We start from the raw sequence: 21,748 nt of genomic DNA on the forward strand, positions 1-21,748 counted from the left end.
TTTACTGGCCAAATGAAATCAAAAGACCCATGTTGAGAAACAGGGTCTTGGAGAAGAATATTGAAACCTGAGGAACTGATAGAAAATATATGTTTCTGTTATTAATAGAGTGACATAAGAAGTATAATATAAACATACACACACACTTGCAATTATAACATTCTTCCAAAATTTCAAATTTAGAGGATTTGAAGCAGTTAATTTGAGAGTTTGAAATCATAGATAACCTATAGATAACCTATTCAGTATGTATATTTCAAAGAAATTACAACTTATTACTAAAATAACTACCTCCCAGTTTTAAAGTGGGATGACCATATCTGTGCATTAATACAGTTAAATCTAACATACTCAATAACACTAATCTCTTCTAGTCTTTCAAAGCTGCAAGAGACTAGAGAATAAAGTTTTCATCAATTTGAAATTGTTTTTATTTTTGGTGCTAATAACAATGATTTTCCTATAAGGTATTTTCACTGCTAGCACTGATTTTTAGATTAGCACTGTTTTAGATTAGCTTAATTAACAGGGTATTTAACAGTTACTTATTTTCCAATGCAAAGATAATACATTTCTGATACTTTTATACTGTTAACAATAAATATGCTGTGCTAAGTAGCTTTTCTCCAAATGATTTTCATCCTTAAAGACCTTTAAGAGGCCTAAGAGGCCACACCTTTTGCATAATATTCTTTCATTCATCCTTTTTTTTTCTTTTCTGCCCAACACTTTAGTATTTAGTACTTATATTGTTATTTAATTGTGTGTGCCATCTGGACTTGTTATCTAGCTCACTTATCTATTACAAAAAAAAAAAAAAATGCTCTTACTCTCCCCATCTTTAATCACACTGAACAGAGCTGGCCATTGTGGAAAGAACAGCTACCACAACCATATTTTATACTATATTAGTGGTGGTATGTTATGAATGTGGGGAGTGAATTTCCTTTATATTTTTAAACTGATGTGTCTGTGTTGGATACCTGGTTAATTGAATTTGTAGATAGGTATTTTAAGGTAATTGAATCTGCTGTCCCTAGTCTTAGATTATCTTGGGTATTTTCCCTACCATTCAGTGCCAGGGCTCTAAGAATTCATCTCTGCTGTGTAGAATCAAAATATTGGAATGCCTAGTACAGGACAATTCCCTCCCCTGTTCTGCAGGGAACAGTTCTACAACTGTGGAATCCCCCTTGACCATGAATCTCACTAACTCGGGTGGGTGAATCTATGGGTGAGTGTTGATCTGTCTTTCCTATTCTATGTAACTGAAAACCCATATCCATTGAAAAACGCTCCATTTCTTTCTTCCTCCAATTACCATTCTACTCTCTGTTCTAAGAGTTTGACTAGTTCAGATTTTTTCTTATAAGTGGGATTAAGCAGCATTACTGTTACTGTCTGTAACAGTAATATTTCACTTACTATAATAATTTCCATGTTCAATCATATTGCTACATATGGGGGGGATTTCCTTCTTTTTTTTTTATGCTGAATAATATCCCATTCAATGCAGAAACAGCTTCAATATTCATCAATGAATGAATGGACAAAGAAAATGCTCTTTTATTTTTGGAAGTTGGTTTTCCATCTTCAGCTTTTCTCAGTTTCCAACTTGAGTCTTGGCAAGGTCCCAGACTAGATAATTTCTGCATCACTCATTATATGTCATTAGTGATTTCTTTCTTACTGCACTATGAAAACCAATATAAAGACAATAATGAATAATGAATTCTTCTCAAAGCAATACAAAACAAGATAAAATAAATATTTAATGTTATATTGATCAAGAATTAAAAAAAAGTATAATCCCTCTTGCCTACATCTGTGTATAAATAGTTTGAATGGCAATCACATTAAAAATAGCTGTACTGTTATTTAAGTCACTTTATCCAGTTGCATTTCATCGTCATTGACATCATCTCATATTGTTGAACATTCATCATAAACCACAAGGTATAAACAACCCTTTGTTCATGCTTATATTAGTCAGAATTCTTCATAAAACTAAAACCAATAGAATATATACTTTATATCTATCATGTCTATCATCTATTCAATCAATGTATCTATAATTTTATATCTTAGAGAAAGAGAGTTTTTAAGAGTTTCATGGCTCACATGATTGGGTATGGTGGCAAAATAAAAATCTGAAGTCAGCAGGCTGGAGATTCAGGAACAGTTGATGTTATAACTTGAGTCTGAACGTAACATGGAAGCAGACTTTTCTTTGTGCAACCTAAGTTACTTTTTTTTTTTTTAATGCATTGAATTGATTGAATGTTCCATCCATATTATGCAGAATATCTACTTTCTTTAGAGGCTACTTATTTAAATATTCACCTCATCTTTAGAATATCCTTATAGCAACATTTAGTGAGGTGCTTGATCAGAGAGTTAGGTATAGCAACCTGGTCAAGTTGATACAGATAGTTAACTATCAAAAAGACAACTTTCAGAACAAGTTATTTCTCTCCAGAAAGTCTCAATTTTTCATTTATATTTGATGAAAAGCACAATGGTTTGCATATAGAGGAAGAGCAGTACTATTGATTGAATGAATAAAATTACATTTTTCCTTCTCATTTATGTGGTGTTATTTAATTTTCTAAGCTAAATTACAACATTGATGTGATATAGCCATTTGATTTCTCTCCTGATACTTAATGAGAGTTATTTGCTACCAAGACTATCCAAGTTAGAGTGATTATAATCAGTTCCAAAGTTATATTTTGATTGCAATAAATAGATAAAATGTTCATTAATATTGAAGCTTAAGTGCTAATTCTTCTGTTCCTTTCTCATTTACTTTTATTAGCATTTTTAAATTGTAGATAAGATCTAATTAATTTCAGCTACATTCAGAGAAACTTGTTTTATTAGAATTAAAATCAAGATATCATTAAATATGTGCATTAAGGGGAAAAACATGTTGAAGAGAGGAAGACAGTGACCAACCCATTTGTTCTTGTTTTCATTCCATCTTAAAACTTTTGATATAACAAATTATACACTCAACCACCTGTGTCCCTAGTCTACTCCTTAAATTTTACCATACCTGAATGTCCCTTTTTTTAACATTAACTGATTAACATAAATTTTATATCTGTGAGATTTTTATAGGACACTAATTAAATGTTTAATGGTTAATTTAAATGTATTTGCATATTTTTTTCTTTTAGATACACTTTGTGAAAATTCATGTCAAAAACAAAATCACAGTTATGAAAACAATAATGATTAAAAGAGTTATATCAGATAAACAAATGTAAACAAAGGACCTATCATTTTTTAAATTGTCTCATTGGTTAAATATATTTGAATTCATGATTTGGTGGGTGGCTAAGGATAAAACAAATCTAATTTCTTTAATATTTAACTTTTTTTTTTCTTTTACTCATCTAAAATTATAGTTTGATCATAGCTGAGGCCTCCTATACACAGTCAGATAATAATGCATTCAAATTTCTTTTAGTTCTCATATTCATCAATACATACAAAATGTCCATAATTTTCATTTGAATGTTTCTTTGTTTATAATTTAAATAATGTAATTGATTAAAGAAAAAGATCTTACCTTAGTTAACTACCTATCTTCACATTTGAATCTACTATGTGCCTTAATTCATGAAAATAATAGACAATTACTTCAATGTGTAATGTGTAAATCCAGACCCCAATTTTTTTTAAGATTTATTTATTTATTCATACAGAACTGGGGTACAGGCCAGAGATGTAGAGTGTGATAGGATTCACCAGAGACAGAATGGAGAGCAGAACAGGTAGATCGACAAAGTACACTGCTGAGGGGAGCAGTGGGCAAGTCAGGAGGTCTGCCATGCCATGTGGACTTCCTCCAGGGCAAGAGGGGATCGAACTCATGCTGAAGTGACTTAAGCTTCTTAGTGCTGTGCTTTAACCTGCTGAGCCACCATGGAGGGCCCTGGACCCAAATTTTTAATGTAAAAAATAAATAAATGGAAGAAACACCAGGCCTCATACTACATGGCTTAGGTTGCTTTTATAAAGAGTTTATTAGACAGTTTATAGCAAATTGCTCTTTTTTTTTCCAGAAAATATGTAAAACTTAGAGATGTTAAAATTGAACTTAAAGAATGATAAGTACACAAGTAGTTAACTCTTACCTGGACTACTGAACAGAACAAATCCTGTTGACACTTTTATCCTCAAGAACCATTCTCCATAGCCATACAGACACCTGAAGAATCTTTTGAAGTCCTGTCATATCACTTCTTTCTGTTAATGACCTCAATAGAGCAGCCCACCATTCTGCTAATAAAAAGACATATCGTTTACAAGATTTAAGGCTCCATCTCTCTTCTGCCCTACCTGTCCTTCTACGGTTCATTCTACTTCTTTGCCTTTTGTGAAGGTAAAATTTCACTGTGCTTTCTCTAATTACCCCAGCTTGGTATCATACATGATAGACTGTAATCCTAGAACATATTTTTCCCAGTGCAAGGAATACTTGGCCCTTTGCTCACCATCTTCACTAGGTAACTGACACTTCACAATGAATCTCCCTTTCATTATCAGATCTTGAGAGAATCCTCCCCACCCACTCCTCATTTTGGCACCATTTTTTCCACTATGTACCTACTAAACTATTTACTTCCCTTAGGACATGTTTTAATTTTTTGTTTATTCTAAAATTTTGAATATTTATCTTCCCCATAGATCTATGGGCTTCCTGGGAAGCAAGATCACAGCAAATATTTTTCAGTAAAAAATAGTAAAACTAGGCCCTCCCTGGTGGCACAGCAGGTTAAGGCATAGCACTGAGAAGCTTGAGCCACTTACGCATGAGTTCAATTCCCGCCTGCCCTGGAGGAGACCCACATGGTGTGGCAGACCGCTCCTGACCTGCCCGCTGCTCCCCTCAGCAGTGTACTTCCTCAATCTGCCTATTCTGCTCTCCACTCTGTCTCTGGTGAATCCTCTCACCCTCCGCATCTCTGGCCTGTACCCCAGTTCTGTATGAATAAATAAATCTTTAAAAAAAATAGTAAAACTATACAAGTATAAACTATGTTTAGTTTTTTTTTTTTTGGGGGGGGAGTGTTTGTATATAGGAATGAACAGAGGATAAATTTATCCAAGCAATTTTTTTAGAGTAGTTATAAATGTAGGATCAAGAAAAATTTTTTTTTTCAGTTAGAGACAGCACGTCTGTATGAATTATTGAGGTCATATGTGTCATAATTGATGAATAATTGATATTCTGAAGGTTTATAATGAGTACCATTAAGATTTCTCCTGCATAGACTATAGATTATCTTAATTTGTTAAATTTGGATTGTCTATGTTACAACCTAGATCACTGTTTCGTCCATTTCTATTTTTTCTTTTTTATAAAAATTTTGTTCTACCACACAAACACAAGCACATATCAAACTATATGTCAACTTTTCATTTTGCTGTATGAATTTGCTTCCTGGATTTTATATGCCTAAACTATAGAACAGCTTCTCTTTATGATATTCAAAAACTACCTGAATAAGTATGTTTGCTGATTGTGTATTTGATTTAGTAATGGAAACAAGTGAATGCAATTTCTCTTGGATAACAGATTTAATGGTATTTATAAAGACATTTGAATATATTTCTAAAACTCTTTGATTTTTATACATAAAAATAGAATATCAGGCTCTCCCTGGTGGCACAGTGGGTTAAAGCACTGCACTTAAGAAACTTAAGCCAATTCCGCACGAGTTCGATCCCTGCCTGCCCCAGAGGAGATCCACATGGCACGGCAGACCTCTCCTGACCCTCCCACTGCTCCCCTCAGCAGTGTACTTTGTTCTACCTGTTCTGCTCCCCACTCTGTTCCTGGTGAATCCTCTCACCCTCCGCATCTCTGGCCTGTACCCCAGTTCTGTATGAATAAATAAATAAATCTTTTAAAAAATAGAATATCATTCAATATTATGAAATAATACTTTGGTAAGCCCTCTATGTTCTATAATTCTCTTTTCTCATCTTTCTGTCACTGTGGGAATATTTGCATGAAAATAGTTTCTCTATTGCTCGGAGTTCATCTGTTCCTGCTGCTTATTTCTCACCTGAAGTCACAATTCTCTGAATGTACATCATAATCATCCCAACATAAGCCAATTTCAGTGTCACAAACAAAGGATTATGTCCTCAACTGAGGAATGAACAGCAGGGACACATAAAATCTAAAAACCAAATATCCCATTTTATACAGATATACCAATTAATAGAAATTCAATTGAAGGGAAACATTTTAACTTATATATCAGTAGAATTATTTCTTGATAATAGATTTGTATGATATTTCAGTGTTTGTTTTTTTTTTTTTAGGTTAGTTAAATCTGGTTTAGTCACTGTTAATGATGCCAGATATTTTTATCCTTCTGTTTATGCTTCGCAGTCTGTCCCAATCTATCATTTTTAATTATCTAAAGTCTTGGTTGTAAGATTCACATAGAAGTAGTAATTCCTCCTTGGCATCTATTGATAGTGAATGAATAAAGTAAAAAGATAATAAATGGGCTTCGGTCTCCACTGCAGACTCATATGGAGACCTGAGTCAACCTTCAGTATAGTTCTATTAAATATAATGTTTTGTATGTAATCATAATTTCACTTGCCATTTTAGTTCTGCCACATTGGAGTAAGTTACATAAATCTCATAAACTTCAATATATTGAATATGTATCCCAATTTCTCTTTGGATGAATAAGGTACTCAATAGAAAAAGAAAAAAAAATGTTTTGTGTCTATTACATCGTAATTTTTTTTAAAAATCACAACTTACCAGTTTATGAAATGACTTATTTTTCCCATTACTTAGTCTAAAATTTGTTGAGCATTGTATCAGGCAATACAGACACCATAAGTACTGACGAAAATTTTTTTTGCAGTAAAATAAATGAGTAAATGGCACAAAAATATGCAGTTTTATTAAGAAATGTATAAGGTTAGCAAAATGATTTGAAAAGAAAAGCTTATCCGGGACAGATCAGAAAAGCTTTCTAATGGAAGATAAAAAGATATATATTTTGAAACATGAGTACATGTTAACAAGAGGAGTTCTGGGGAAATATGGGAGGAAATTAATTGGAGAGAAAAGTGTAGGGAGAAAGAGCAATTGTGAAGCGAGAGTGTATTAAATTAAAATAATTACAGACAAATGTAATAACTCTCAAATTGAAGTGTGCATAAGAATCACCTAGAGGGCTTTTTGAAAAATGATGCCAAGGCTCACAACCCAAATCTCACAAACCCTTTATTCTGATCCAGTAAGATTGTCTTTCTAACTGAAAATTTGCATTTCTATTAAGTTCTCATGAAATGCTGATGTTGCCAGTTCAGGAACCATCCAGAACAAAAGGAAACATGGCTAGAAGTTACAATGTTTGGAGAGTCATGTTTATAACTGCAAGATACTTTATGCAGGAATTGAGCTCAACACAAAGAAAATAAACCTGTAATACACAAACATGACACATGACTGGGGAGGGAATCAAAGGAGATCACTACCTTCAAAAGAAGGACACACAATGGCAAAATAGAAAGCTATCAACAAAACAGTAATAATATAAGTTCGCCTGGGGACACTATTTTAAATGCAAATTGATCAATCTCTTTAATTAAAAGGCTTAAGTAGCTGGATAAATGAAAAATAAACAAACAAAAAATATCTAGATTCAACAATATGCTGCCTGAGATTCACTTCAGATTTAAGGACACACATGACTGAACATAACAGAGTAGAGAAACCAAAAGACAGCGTAGAGTGCAAGGTTTATGAAAGATAAAATAGGCTTTTAAGTTAAAAACTGTTAAAAGAGGGCCCTTCCTGGTGGCACAACAACTAAGAAGCGAAAGCCACTTTAGCATGAGTTTGATCCCCTCTCTGGAGGTGACCCACATGGTGCAAGCAGACCTCTCCTTACCCACCTGCTGCTTCCCTCAGCAGTGTACTTGGTCAGTCAGGAGATAGATAGATTGATAGATAGATAGATAGATAGATAGATAGATAGATAGATAGATAGATAGATAGATAGATAGATAGATAGATAGATAGATAGACATAGATCAGAATGTATGTAGCATCAGAACATGTACATATGAAAAAAAAATTCAATGTTCTGAAGGGAGAAATTCACAGTGATACATTAAAGTAGGGAACTTCCATATGTGAGTAAGAATGATGGGTACGTTATCCAAATGGAAATTCTAAGTAAACAGCTAACTTGTACCTTTAACAGCAGACAAAATCACATTCCTCTCAAGTTCCCCAAGATAGCCACATGTTAGGTCACATCATCAAATCAAAAATGTTTCTACACAGCAATGATGAACCATTTTATTTTTTTATATTATTTTTAATGGTTTATTTTACTTATTCATACAGAACTGGGGTATAAGCCAGAGGTTCAGAGGTGGTGAGGAACTTCATCAGAGACAGAGTGGGGGGCAAAACAGGCAGCTCAATGAAGTACACTGTTGAGGGGAACAGCAGGCAGGTCAGGAGAGCAGGCGGGCCTTGCCTAGTGGGTCACCTCCGGGGCCTGGATTGAACTCACACCGAAGCTGCTGCTGCGGCTAGCATCAGTTAGGCTGTGTCCTAACCTGTTGTGCCACCAGGGGAGGTCTGGCGAGCCATTTTAATGCCAGGTGAACCATGTATCAAAATTCTTTGTAAAATAATTATGGCAATGTGTTATCAGTACCCAAATGTAGAATAAAATCTGTGTGATAGACAGAAATCCAGGAATATATTTATAATACATCATAATAACTGAATATACAATAATTGGAATACAATTAGTTGCTACTCAATTTTCTCCTTTGTGTTCTTGAGTAACTTCCCCCCAACCAAGAAATATTTAACTCAAGCAAATGTTGTGGGATTATATTAGAAAATCATTGTGAAAAATTAGGATATGGCAAACATTGCTATTTTCCTTTAATAACATAGATTGGAGATATAAATATGTAACCCTAAAGTTATGTACAATTAACCAACTTTAGATGAATATTTGATATTTTCTTGTATGATTAACACAAGGATTAATAAGCCCTTTATATTGTATTAATATGAACATACATTAATTATATTTCTATACTCTGGCTGTATTAATTATACATATATTTAATGATAATATTAAATATCAATATCTGATGTTTCTGTTTTAGCAAATATAAATAATATTACAGAGATAAATCTTTCACAAGCTTCCCTGTGTAAGAGATTCTTTAAGTTAGGAAATAAAGATTAAAATGTTAGGTCAAATGGTGCCCCATTTTAAATCATTGCAAATCATTGTATACAATATGAATGGCTATCCTATTGTCAGGAGTATAGGAGTATACGCAACTTATCCACATATTTCTTCACCCTCAGCAACAATTGATATCAGTCATATTTATATATTTTAAACTATATTGATGACAATTGTTTATTGTTGTTTTAAATTGTGTGCCTTTAGTTATGCACATAATTGACCATCTGCTTATACATTTTCTAGGTAGTCTTATATTTTTTGCAAATTATCTTTCTTTTAAAGTTTTTTTTTTTTTTTTTTTTTTTTTTAATGCATAGAAGAGCTAAGGGGTAGGCCAGAAGCCAGGTGTTGGGAGGATTCACCAGAGACAGAGTTGGGGTAGAACAGATGGCTTGACTGAAATACACTGCTGAAGGGAACATCAGGAGAGAGGGAGGAGGTTTGCTGTTCCATATTATGTTAGCTCCTTGGCAGGAATCAAACTCATGCTGCATTGAGTAGTGATAGCTTGCTAATGCTGTGTCTTTAACCCCAGTACTACCTGAGAGGGCCTGCAAATTATTTTTTTAAATACTGTGATAATTGTTGTATTTGGTATGTTGTCATTTGCTTGTCGGCTTTATTTATTTATTTATTTTTTACTTTCTTGTATGAACGAGTACATGCTTTCAAAAGGTTAAAAACTTGACCACTTGATGTTCAAAGAGCATTTTCTCTTGTCTATATTTATGTTTTGATTTGCTTATGATAACCTTCAGCCTTCAGAAGATTTTACTGATGAAAATTCCCTACATAATACTCAAAATTTTCAGTTGTGTAAAATGTCAACTGAAAGATTTAGGCAATGTTAGAGATCAACACAGTAAAGAATCCAAAATATATCCCTTTATTTACTCTATAACCTTGGAGATTAAAAACTACTTTATAAATTGTACTCCTGAACTACATTTGTGTGCTGACCTTGTCAATATTATATGGAACAAAGGTTGTAAGTCAATTTGAATTTCTGACTTCTTTTTAGACAGAAGTTAAATGTAAGTCTGAAGAGTTTGTCTAGGATACAATATGTTTTGAGTATCTATTTGGAAATGCCACAAGGAACTCATGGCAGGCATTCTCTCTTTAAGACTAAAGTGACTGGTAGTTCTTGTATTTTAATTTATGTTAAATATTTTTTATGATTTAAATATTTTGGTAAAATAAAATGTGAACTTAATATTGTTTTAATAATAAAAAAAAAATAAACACCTGAACCTTCCCTGGTGGTACAGCGGGTTAAAGCACAGCACTAAGAGGCTAAAGCCACTTCACTATGAGTTTGATCCCTGCCTGGGAGGTGACCCACATGGCACAGCAGACCTCTTCTATCTCACCTCTTCTGTCTCAGTAATGTACTTCATGGACCTGCCTATTCTACCTGCATTCTGTCTCTGGTGAATCCTCTCATCAACCCTGAATTTCTAGCCTGTACCCCAATTATTGTATGCATAAATAAATAAAATAAAGTAAGTATTAAAAAATAAGAGCTAAAACTTAAATACAGGCTAGCTCTCATTATGATGACCAATTCTATCATATATTTGATGTGCTAAAACTGCATTCCTCTAAATTAAAGAAACTACTAAGTCTTTTTAAGTTCTAACTTAAATTTCTTAATAAAATACTCTTGAAAGAACATTAAGTAAGTTAAACTTATGTGTGGAAGCAGTGATTGAGCAGAAAAAATAATCAGTATGGCTATAAGACAGTATGATTATAAAACTAATCAGCCATATAATATGTGAGACTGAAAACAAGACTACTAACAATAATGCCCAGACAACAGGAAAAATATTCCCATTATCCCAGACTAACTGTAACTAATAGTCACACCACTAATTATTAAGGGCAAGAAAATGTTGGCTTCTAATCAGAACCAAACTACACAACCCTACAACAAACTATTTCCAATATCATCTCCATGGAATTAATATTTTTGCTCCATTTTACCTTCTATCTGATAGCGTCAACTTCTTAGAACTGTGATAAAAGAAGGATTCTTGTCAGGTGTCAGCAAGATTCAGTCTTAGCCTGTTCTATGGGAAAAATAAATAGGTGACCAATCTTAGAGCTCATATATATTTGCACCAGGCATGTCTGATAGAGGTCACCGTGGTCCCAGGTAGACTCTAGTTCACAATGCTTGAGTGGAAAATTTCATCCTAAAATGTGTAATATTAATGATGCTAGGATAGTATCATTACATGGATGACTTCTTTCAAATTTCATGGAACTTTGGCTACCATAAGGTCTCAGTGTATCAAAGGTGACATGTAATCTTGAAATCTTGATTTGTGGGAGATGCCACTGAGCCTTGAGAGCATGACACCCCTATCGACATTATTCCTTACCAACTCCTGTCTCTAGATCTGCCGTTGCGCTATACTTACGGGTTAGAGGAAGATGAAACATCTACATTTTCTACAAAATAATTCAGCAATAATACTGTAATTTAGGCAATTATTTTGTAAATATAAAACATTACCATGTATATATTAAAATGCAGATATATAACAGATATATATCTGTCATATATCACATATAGTGTGTGAATTAGACATTAAGAAATAGAGCATGTAATTATCTTTGCTTTCAGTGAACTATTGGGGGATCTATTATTTAATCAATATGTTACTTTCTCATAAATATATAGTTTGGATATTGTAGTTACTTAAGCCCTATAAACAGAACAGATTGACTATGCCCTATTTCTTTGAGAATGCAACTTGCTCTTGTTTCTTACCTGAAAAGTGTTCCCACATAAAAAATATCAATTTTTATTTATATTTGATTTGTCAAACATATTGTATAAATAAACATACTCAAAAACTATGGTAATTGAAAACAAATTGACAGAGGAAGACAAATACTTTATGATCTCAAGTACATGTAGAACCTAATTAATTTTTTTTTTAATCATAAAACACAATGAAATGATGGATACTAAGATATGTGGGATAGAGGAAAGGGAGAGATGCTGGTCACAGGCTACAAACTTCTAATTATATTATGAATAATTTCTGGTGACCTCATTTTCAGCATAGTGACTATTGTTAACAACATTATAAGAGTATATCATAAATATTCTTAGCTCTGAAAATTATAATTTTGTGAGATCAGCTATGTTTACTAGCAATGCTAATAATGGTAAACATTTCACAGTATATACATGTGTCCAGTCATCACATCATACGCTTTAATTTCATAGTTACATGATATATATTTTGAAAAAGTGGAAAACAATAATATATTACAAATATCCAGTTATTGGCCATCCCTGGTGGCGCAGCAGGTTAAAGCACAGCTCTGAGAATCTAAAGCCGCTTCTGCATGAGTTTGATTCCCGCCTGCCCCGGAGGTGACTACTTGGTGTGGCAGACCTCTCCTGACCCGCCCGCTGCTCCCCTCAGCAGTGTACTTTGTAGATCTGCCTGTTCTATTCCCCACTCTGTCTCTGGTGAAGCCTCTCACCCTCCACATCTCTGGCCTGTACCCCAGTTCTGTATGCACAAATAAATAAATCTTAAAAATAAAAAAAAAAATCCAGTTATTAAAATAAATGGCTAAGAAGCTAATGATGAGACTTGTATTTGTCTTTTAATATTTAAGTATACAAAACTACTTTTTCATTCTTGTTAATTGCAAGTATACAGTTGCTAATTGAGTTTCTTTCTTAAGATTTATTTACTTATGAATACAAGAACTAGGGTGTAGGTCACATGTCCACAGGTCCACGGGTTATCAGGTGAAGGCAAAAGAGTATTCACCAGAGAGAGAGCAGAACTAAAATACCCGGCTGAGAGGAGCAGTGGGAGAGACAAGAGATGTCTGCTTCACAATGAGAGTTACCTCCTTGGTCAGGGATCGAACTTATACTACAGCTACTGTGGACAGCTTCACAGTGCTGTGCTTTAACCCCTTTGCCACCAGGTTGACTCCTGCTAATTGAGTTTCTTACCTGATTCAAATAGGCTGAGGCTACTACTATACATATAAAAATATATGAAGTCAAGGCTTCTGTTTGAATAGGTATTAACACTAAGCACTACTTAGATTTGGGATCAAATATCATTTGAAATACTACCAGCAAAATAAACAAAGACCTGAATGAATACAAAGTCAGTCATGAATGCAAGAATAAACATAACACATAAATTATATATATATATATATATATATATAATTCATATATAATGTGTATAATACAATGTATATAATAAATATAATATGTCATATATCCTGTATGTGTATGTATAAATTTATCAGGAATACCTAAAAATATGATTTATGGCTTACAATCTGAATATTGTAAACTTTCTGTAGCTTGATATTGAATATAGCTTTGAAGTATGACTAAAGCTAAACAAACAAAAAATACTAAAAAAATTTGTCTTAGCAATCATAATGTTCTATCTTTTTGATTTTCTCAGGACAAAATGTTGTTTCTAATTACATTTTTTAGGAATAAAGTGCATCATTGTTTTCTAAGTAATGCCAAGTCCAATAAAATTATTATAGAGGAGAAGACATATTTCCAAACTTAAGTTGTAAATAGAAAAGTGACCATTAAGGGAACAAAATATTCCTTCCTGAGGTAAAATTATCTATTATTATTATTATTTTATTTATTTATGCATACAGAACTGGGGTACAGGCCAGGAGTGCAGGGGCATTGAGAGTCTTCACCAGAGACACAGTAGGGAGCAGAGCAAGCCGATTGAGGAGGTCCACTGCTGAGGGAAGCAGCAGGTCGGTAAGGAGAGGTCTGCCATGCCATGTGGTCACCTCCTGGGGCGGGGATTGAACTCATGCTGATGTGGCTTTGGCTTCGTAGTGCTGTGCTTTAACCCGCTGTGCCACCAGGGAGGGCCTATCTCTTAAATGTTTTAAGTGGCTTACATATTCCCAGTCTTTTCTCTCTCTGATTTCCCATAGAGCTATAAAATGATACTTCAAAAAGTTTGACTTTCCTATGCAAATATTTCATTAAAAAATATTCAGTAGTAGTTAAAAAAACAGTTAAACAACAATTGCAATTACACATTTTTCATTAGGTAATTATTTGAATTAAGCCTTGATTTTATGAAACCATTGAAATGGTAATGTTGCATATAGCAACATAGAAGACATTTCACAAATCATAACAAACCACCAAATGGTAAATGCAGTATGTATTACAAAATAACATCTAAGATAGGCAAAGGCATAATTGTAAATTTAAGATAACTTACTTAAAAATTGAGCCATCAAACCTTATTTTTACATAAAGAAGATGGATTTGCGTGATGTGTGCCTCTGATTTTAATGTGCTAACTTACATCCAAATGAAAGCTTTCACAACTGACACAAGTCAATCACAGAGCATTATACTGTGACTTTATTAGGGGAAATCCTCTACAATAATGTAACCATCAAATCAATTGGCCATAAATCAGGGGAGGGGAAACACAAACCACTAATGCTAGATTTAGAGACTTAAACTTCAGCAGATAGTGGAATGCAGAACTTCCCTTGAGGACATAGCTCATAGGAGGGCAGTTTGCACCTACTGGGAAAGATGAGACAAACTCTGCCAGTATCTTGGTTGCAAAACTACCCAAGGCCAAAGCTTCTCAGAGAGGCTTATTATCCTATATGAAATAACTTTCCACGTGTATTACCTGAGCCCTCCTTTTGTTTTATTTTAAACTTGACTACTTTGCATTGCTAGGCTTTTTACCTATCCTTGAGCTTGAGTCTGCGTTGTCAATATCCTACCTAATCAGGGATTCCTTTAATTGATGGGATAAGAAATTTCCCTTCAGTTACATTCATTTTCCTACCAGTCAGGATCATTATAATGTCAATAGCCATTTGTTAATTGTGTGCAGTAGAGAAAGAAATTTATTTAGCAATTATTACTTCACTTCTCCCACTTCTGTTTACAGGGCAGGGTTTTCTCACAGCCCTGGAATATTACCTGGGAAGATAGAAAGGTTAATAATTCTCTGTAAGGGAGTGATTCTCCTTGAAATATTTTAGAGATTTCCTTTGGGGATCAGACTCAAGGTTCTGTCAAGAAGAATGCAAGATAAGAAGTAAGGTGTCTAGGCCCTCCCTGGTGGCACAGCTGGTTAAAGCACTGCACTAAGAAGCTAAAGCCACTTCCGCATGAGTTCGATCCCCGCCTGCCCTGAAGGAGATCCACATGGCGCGGCAGACCTCTCCTGACCCGCCCGCTGCTCCCCTCAACAGTGTACTTCATTGATCTGCCTGTTCTGCTCCCCGCTCTGTTTCTGGTGAATCCTCTCACCCTCCATATCTCTGGCCTGTACCCCAGTTCTGTACGAATAAATAAATAAATCTTAAAAAAAAAAAAATAAAGTAAGTTGTCTAAGAGAATCTGCCAAGTCATATGTCAGTCTTTCGATGGCTTTGCCTCTCTACTGTCTCTCTCTAGGCAGAGGCTGTTCTTCATGTGTTCTAACCCATGTGAAGTGAGCAGCTTCCTTTCACTGGATCATTGCCACTGATTACCCATTCAGAGTAATTGGTGACTAATTACTGCCTCAGCTGTTGTACCTCATATTGGAAAACAAAGTAACAAATATTAGAATGCAGAATATGTCTATGATCTGGTGTCATATAAATCTATCTGTGCAATATTTACCCAAAACAACATATTTCTAGTTAAATGATGAAGCAGACATAAAAATGCTTTGATTTCTGTAGCATGAAGTATTTTTTTTCACCAAAATGCTATGCATCGTTTCCTATATCTCATTAGATGCTCATGCTTGTTATCTTTCCTTTGCTCTGAAAGGGAAGCTGTTTATAATCAAACTCTAAGAAATCTAGAACACAAAAGGTGAAAATGTAATTACAAAAAATTCTTTATAAATATAGAAAAGTAGTATAGTAATGGTTAGGTAAGTTAGGTAAGTATGGAATCATAGCATATGTGTACTTTGGAAATGGAAATTTGTGAGTTTGGATCTTGTCTTTATCACTTAATAATGCCAATATGTGTAAATGATCTCATATTTTATGAATCTCCATATCTTCCTTCATAAAACGTGAACAAAAATTTTTGAACTACAGTATCTACTTTGAAGAGAATTACAGATACTACATATGAAACACATGGCGGGTACTCTAGAAAACAAGAAAGGGGGAGAAGCAGCACGGTGCATGGTGAACAGGTGTCATTTCTTCATCCTTACACGCAGCAAATTGGATTCCAATCTCTGATGGGCCATGATCTGACCCTGAACTGGGGAAATATTGGCAACTATGGACAGCTCAATAATCCTTATATGGCAGACAGGTCGGCTCCTTGCTATCTTGTTTCTGTGACCCACATAGCTGGTTTTGGAGAGTAAAAAAAAAAGCATTACACATTCTTATAATGGGAATAACATGAAACTGTAAAAGCTAAGAGTAGAATTTTCACTTCAGTAAACTCTAATATTTGAGAGCTAGATGTGGATAGTGCTCATATTACTGCTACTATTCCTTCCCCAGTCAGATTAAGGCTTTATCTATGCATAAATTGTGCAAAACAAAAATGTTCACCTTATCTTAGTAAATGTGTTTAATACATGTCTTAACTATAATCCCACCTATTTTACTGTAGTTTCATGAGTATGTGGCTCAAACAATATACTTTCTCTAATCCTGATATAAGATCATTTGCATGACTTCCCTTAGGCACTTCTGGTATCTAGAAAATATGAATTTGAGTTGTGTTTCATTCAAACAGATGTGATTTTTTTTTTAAAGATTTATTTATTTATTCATACAGAACTGGGGTACAGGCCAGAGATGCGGAGGGTGAGAGAATTCACCAGAGACAGAGCGGGGAGCAGAACAGGCAGACCGACGAAGTACATTGCTGAGGGGAGCAGCGGGCGGGCCAGGAGAGGTCTGCTGCGCCATGTGGTAGCCTCCGGGGCAGGCGGGAATTGAACTCATGCGGAAGTGGCTTTAGCTTCTTAGTGCAGTGCTCCAACCCGCTGCGCCACCAGGGAGGGCCCCCAGATGTGATGTTTTTACTGAAGAATTTCCCTTTCTGATATTATTGTCTAGTTCTCTAGCACACTGTGTCTAGTATACAGAGTTCAACAAGGACAGGGAATACAGATCATAGCAAACTGATACTCAAACCTGGTTTCTAACTAGGGCAGGTACTGCTTTCTTGTTTGCATCAAGTTTTAACATTTTTTGATTAAATGAAAGACAGGCATTGAAAAAGATACCAGTGACATATTTCTGTGTTGTTCCTAGAAGATAATACAATTGCTTCAGAATTCATAAGTAAACAAGGAGATAGTGGTAAAGTTAGCTATAGGCAGAACTTCGATAGTTTTATATTGAATGACTACTAATTGCCACACATCTTTGTAACCATTGATTACTTGGTCCACACACCAATGCTGAAATGGTCAAAGTGAGAAAGTAACCAAAACCAGAAGAGGATACACTTTATACAATATTTACAATATTTGTTGAGCTATTACATTAATGGTTCTCTGTTCTAGAATTAAAACTTTTATTCAAATTGCAAAAACATGGCAAGTTTTACATTAGGATACACATTATACAATATTTACAATATTTGTTGAGCCATTACATTAATGGTTCTCTGTTCTAGAATTAAAACTTTTATTCAAATTGCAAAAACATGGCAAGTTTTACATTAGGATATACATTATACAATATTTACAATATTTGTTGAGCCATTACATTAATGGTTCTCTGTTCTAGAATTAAAACTTTTATTCAAATTGCAAAAACATGGAAAGTTTTACATTCTAGGAATATATAACAAGTCACTGTCCACCTAGATACATGGCCTATATGTCTGTTTGACTATCTCTAAGTATGATACATTATTGAAAAATATGGACAGATTTCTGGAATTTATTTCAATGTTAATATTCTATGATTTGGCATCCATCTCTTCATTCCTTACACTAGATGTGTGTTCATTTATACTTCCATATATATATACTTACTTCAACATTTATGTGTATATTTAAATATTTAGTTTTATAGTAAACATATAATTTACTAAGTTATATCTATTCAAATATTTATTCAAAAGCATTATTTGTTATCAGCTAATAAATAAGGGGCTTAGTGATTTTGCAAATATGTATTTCTGTTTGAAGGAACGTTCATATCTTATCTCCTAGGATATTGGAATAATAAAACCAAGACTCATTAAAATTTGACTACAAGTGGAGACAGGATTGAGCTAGATAAGGTTTCAGGTACTCATCGCACATATATTTTAAAGCTAGTTTTTAAAAAGAAATAACACCTTCAAGCTTTTGGAAAATGAGGCAGTCTGACAGTGATGCAGTTCTTCTTGGCAGTTACCATAGTGACCTGGTCTGAGAAAACAAAAATTTCACTGTCATGAATTCAATAGTGGCAGAAGAACCTCCAAGATATATTGTTATTTTCTTTTATATGTCATCACATTGTTTTCTTCCTTAGAGACCTGGAAGTGAATTGTGGGAGATAAGTTTGGAACTAACTTGAAATTTGAGATGAAAGTATTTGTTAACATTTTCAAATTTGGATTTATTAGAAAGAACCAATGGTTAAAGTAGTAGCAGAGACCTTCTCAAAGAGACCAATTAGTTTAGCCCATGAGTGTATGCATAAAACTCTTAACATACTAAACAAGTGTTATTTCACAGAAAATTAATGTTTGGGGTCATGCTTTAAGATACTAAACAGATTCTTTGTAAGTTTGGGTACAGGTGCACAATTGAAAGACTGTGACCAACACCAGGAATTCAGACATGAACAGGCGCTGACAATCAACTGAGGAGAAGTTGATATAGAACCAGTTGTAAAGACAATGAAGAAATATTAAAAGAAAATCACCATTGAAGCAGAATAAATATTGTCAAGTTTTTATGGCTTTATAGACTTCAGATATGAGGACTTAAACTTAAGACACTGAGCATTAGGATAGTGAGCTGCAATTATGTGCCCTTTAAGGACTCATTCACTTGGGGAAGTAAAGTGGGGATGGTAGTGTGCAGTGGGAACAGTGGGTTCAGTGGGTTAACATGGCAATAGTGAATTGTGATTGGTGATGTTAGTGGTGTGGAACACACACACACACATACACATTTTGAGCTTTGAAGCTGTTTTCCTGGAATGTAAATCATATTGTAAGCCAATTAAAAAATGGAGGGTGCGGCCCTCCCTGGTGGCGCAGCTGGTTAAAGCACTGCACTGAGAAGCTAAAGCCACTTCCACATGAGTTCGAATCCCACCTGCCCCGGAGGAGACCACATGGCGTGGCAGACCTCTCCTGACCCGCCCACTGCTCCCCTCAGCAGTGTACTTCGTCTATCTGCCTGTTCTGCTCCCTACTCTGTCTCTGGTGAAGCCTCTCACCGCCCCTGAGCCTCTGGCCTGTACCCCAGTTCTGTATGTACAAATAAATAAATCTTAAAAAAAAAAAAAATGGAGGGTGCCTCCACAATGGCTCAAGCACTATGAAGCCATCTGCAGTCACTGAAGCACAAGTGCAATACCCAACCAGGGAGCTGACCCATGTGGCACAGCAGACCTCTCCTGTCTCTCTGGCTGCTCTCCCGAGCAATGCATTCCAGTCAATCCACCTGTTCTCTCCCCATTCTGTCTCTGGTGAGTCCTCTCAACCACCACATGTATGGCCTATCTTCCAGCTCTAGTATGCATAAATAAATAATAAATGAATAAATCTTAAAAAAAATAATTCTATTTTGAATGGAGAATTGATGTTAAGAAAATGTTAATGGATGTTTTTTATTTAGAGTGATAACCCAAAAAGCTCCAGGATAAGGGATGAAAGAAAATGAAGAGAAGGAAAAAAAAGAAAATTGAAGTTATATTTTCCCAATCAAAACATAGGGTCCCCAGAAATATAGCTGATTACTCCATCTTCAGAAAACATGTATTTCTTGCATCTCATGGATTCTTTGAATCTCATTGAAGTCTATATGGGCAAGAATAGCCAAACATTTTTTTTTCTAACTTCCTTCTATTTTCCTTTAATTGATCAAAGATTATCCAATGGAGAATTTACTTAACCATGCAAAAGAAAACCACAACCTGTGTTTGTTTTTGTATGTATTTTGTTTTGTTTTATGTCACATGTGAGTGATACATGTGAGTGATAAAATAGGTTTGGCTTCTGATCTAATAGTTGTAAAGGAATTCTGTCCCAATTCTTGTGTTGACTCTGAAGGAGTTGAAAAATTCAAGATATCAGTCTCTTGTAACTTCCTAAAATAACTTAGGAAGAGAGTCATTGCTTCAACATTTGGTCTCAACAATATTTTATATTACCGGTATTTCCTTTATTACTCATTCAAGAATTCTAGATTTTACTAGGTGATCCAAACCTTCATCATAAGATATATGGACATTCATTTAACTCAAGCATGTTGCCCATTTACCAATATCAATAGACAGAGAAACACTATGAGGTAATGTCATAAGCCCCTGTGTTCCCTCAAGTATGCATGCAAAACCCTGCCTTCTCTTAGTTATCAGAGTTGATGATGTCACTCAACAGAGAAATTGCTGCCTGGCCTATTAAGTATGAGGAGTCTAATGTGAGCAGGTAGCAAGCTTAGCTGCAAGTTCATTTAAACCATTGGTATACTATGATAGAAGTTTTTAACTTTTGTAACTGTGGAACTCAAATGTAGCAAGCATTTGCAGAAATGGAAAACATATTCCACAGTGAATGAATGTGAGATAAAAATAGCCCACTCTTTTCATTCCTAGATACCAAGATTTATCCTAGATAAAGCTTGTTAGATTGTCCTTTCTGACATTACCCTAAAACTTGAAAATTATTTGGCAGAACTAAATGTTTAGTTATTTGTTCTGGTCCTTTCCTTGTTTTAACTCCTCTCCTTCCTCACCCCTTCCTGGGATTCCATCCATAGTTTGGATAATCCAGCCCATCTGGTTTTTGAGGGTTTCATCTGTGCTGGATGATCTCTGCTTGACATATTTTTGAGAAACAAATATCTACAATTTCATTGTCTTCATTCTCAGAGCTTCATTCATGCAATCCTGTCCAACTCCCAGGCCTCAGATTAACCAACTGAGTTATTATTCATTTGTCAGGAATCAAACTAATTATGTTAGTTTCCTTCTCCCTCCGTTTTCTGTGAACAAACAAACATTCTGCTAATAAAACTGTTTTTGCATTTCTCTTTGCTTATGACTTCACAGCCAACTTACATAGGAGCAGTCAAGTAGCAGCTCTTTATGTCCAGCTTTCTCATATATTCATACCAACTTCTTCATAAAGACTGACACCCTCTATCTCATTATTAGTGGATTGTCAGTGCCTTCTGTGAGGCTATATGTATACTATTGTTGATAAAAGAAGATGTGTTTTTTTTGGCCCTCCCTGGTGGCGCAGC

This window comes from Condylura cristata, unplaced genomic scaffold (genome assembly GCF_000260355.1).
Source record: "Condylura cristata isolate star-nosed mole 26May11 unplaced genomic scaffold, ConCri1.0 scaffold00012, whole genome shotgun sequence".
Lineage (NCBI taxonomy): Eukaryota > Metazoa > Chordata > Mammalia > Eulipotyphla > Talpidae > Condylura > Condylura cristata.